The 2,464-nt window shown below is 28.6% G+C and overlaps 1 non-coding gene across 1 annotated transcript; it reads left to right on the forward strand.

Moving 5' to 3' along the window:
* The first annotated feature begins 1,038 nt into the window (after window positions 1-1,038).
* Window positions 1,039-1,144, forward strand: LOC123238415. Its single transcript, XR_006505595.1, has one exon. It is a non-coding gene; the product is annotated as a U6 spliceosomal RNA (small nuclear RNA).
* Window positions 1,145-2,464: the final 1,320 nt, after the last annotated feature.

The following is a 2,464-nucleotide window of genomic DNA, read 5'->3' on the forward strand; positions in this document are numbered from 1 at the left end:
ATTTCTTTTTAAAAAGGGTTTCAAATGTGAAGAAAAATAATGATAAAAATAGTATTTGATTGAAAAGACTTAGTTTAAAAGGGTCTCAATTGATATTATAGAACTGTAGCCATCAAATTTATTTGGTGTTAGATGAAAACCAAAAATATAAACAGCAATATAAACTAACGTAAATAAGAAAAAGAGTTGATTAACAGGTGGAGATTCATGTTAAATTATTCCAAAAACATCCATTAATATGGAAAATATTTTCTTTTTGAAAAAAAAATGCTAGTAAAATTGAAAAACAGTTTGGCAGAAATTAGCATAAGATCTTTAATACTACACCACATAGCATATCTAATTCTAAACAAATTAAAAAGACGGCAAAATAAAGACTTTTGATTACATAAAATAAGTGTTTTTGTTTTTTATAGAAATAAAAACAGTAAAGAAATATTAACAAGAAATGACAAATGAAAAGAATTTGCATTGAAGCTATGTGATATCAAAAATATCAAGGGAATTAATGAAAATAAATATGGAGGAAAGTGACCAAGCTGTACTGGATTTCAAAATTTTTATAAAGCAGCAATCATAAGAACAGTCTGGTATTGTTGAACAAATAGGATAGTGGACTAATGGAATCAATTGGGTGTGCAATATACAGTATTAAATAATCATAGTCACCTAAGTGTTTGAAAAATACAAAGTTTAAAATTTTTGGAAGAATTTACTATTCAACAAAACCTGACTGAAAAACTGGAAAACAGTACAGCAGAAAGTAGAGATAGACCAATGTCTCACACCCTATCCCTAGATAAGGTCAAAATGAATAAATAACTTAGAAATAAAAGGAGAAATCCACCATGAATTTTTATTTAGTGTAAGTAATATATTTCTTCTTTTGCTACATGATATACATGGAAATATATATTGTATAATAAAACCTGAACCACCTATTTAATATTATCTGCTATCTTGGGGAGGGGGGAGTGGTGGAAGAGAGGGAGAGAACATGGATTACAAAGTGTCAGGAAACAGTTATTGAAAATTGTGGTGATCACTTTGGCAGCACACATACTAAAATTGGAGCATAGAGAGAAAATTAGCATGGCCATTATGAAAGAATGACATGCATATTCATGAAGTTTTTGTTATTTTGAAAAAGAGATAAGGAAGGTAATTACATCTTTATGAAAGGCAGTATAGACAATGAAGAAATATAAGTACTCAATATATATGCACCAAATAGTACAGCATCTAGGTTTTTAAATGAGAAACTAAAGGAGCTTAAGGAGGAAATAGATAATAAAACCATACTAGTGGGGGACTTCAACCTTCTCCTATCAGAATTAGATATATTGATCCAAAAAATAATAAACATATCAAAATCTTTGGTATACAGTCAAAGCAGTAATCAGGGGAAAATACAGCCAAAGCAGTACTCAGGAAAAACCAACAAAATAAAGATGGAGGAAATCAATGAATTGAGTCTGCAACTTAAAAAATTAGAAAAAGAACAAATTAAAAATCCCTAGATAAAAATTAAATTGAAAATCAAAAAATTAAAGGAGAAAATAAAATTGAAAATAAAAGTACTATTGAACTAATAAATAAGACTAGGAGCTGGTACTTTGAAAAAAACAAATAAAATAAAAAAGAAAGAAGTGAATCAATTTAACAGTATCAAAAATAAAAAAGGATAATCTCACTTCTAATGAGGAAGAAATTAGGGCAATTAATAAGAACTATTTTGCCCAATTTTATGGCAATAAATTTGACAATCTAGGTAAAATGGGTGAATATTTAGAAAGATATAAGTTGCCTAAATTAACAAGAAAGGAAATAGAATATTTAAATCATTCTATATCAGAAAAAGAAATTGAAAAAGTCATCAATGAACTCCCTAAAAAAATCCCCAGAGTTAGATGGATTCACAAGTGAATTCCATCAAACATTTAAAGAACAATTAATCATAATACTATACAAACTACTTGGCAAAATAAGCAAAGAAGGAGTATTACCAAATTCTTTTTTGACATAAATATTGTTTTGATCCCTAAGCTAGGAAGACCAAAAATAGAGAAAGAATATTATAGATCAATCTCCTTAATGAACATAGATGCAATTTTTAAAAAAAAATCTAGAAAACACTTTCCAGCTGTGTGACCCTGGGCAAGTCACTTGACCTCAATTGCCCACCTTTACCACTCTTCCACCTAGGAGCCAATACACAGAAGTTAAGGGTTTAAAAAAAAAGAAATAAAAAAATTCTAGCAAAGAGTCTACCACAATATATCACAAGAATTATTTATTATGACTAGGTGGGATTTATAACAAGAATTCAAGGATTGTTTAATAGTTAGGAAAATCATCAGCAAAATTGACCATAACCAAACTAACAGAAATCATGTAATTATTTCAATAGATGCAGGAAAAGCTTTTGACAAAATACAACACTCAGTCCTATTGAAACCACCAG

Source organism: Gracilinanus agilis, chromosome 2, assembly GCF_016433145.1.
Source record: "Gracilinanus agilis isolate LMUSP501 chromosome 2, AgileGrace, whole genome shotgun sequence".
Classification (NCBI taxonomy): domain Eukaryota; kingdom Metazoa; phylum Chordata; class Mammalia; order Didelphimorphia; family Didelphidae; genus Gracilinanus; species Gracilinanus agilis.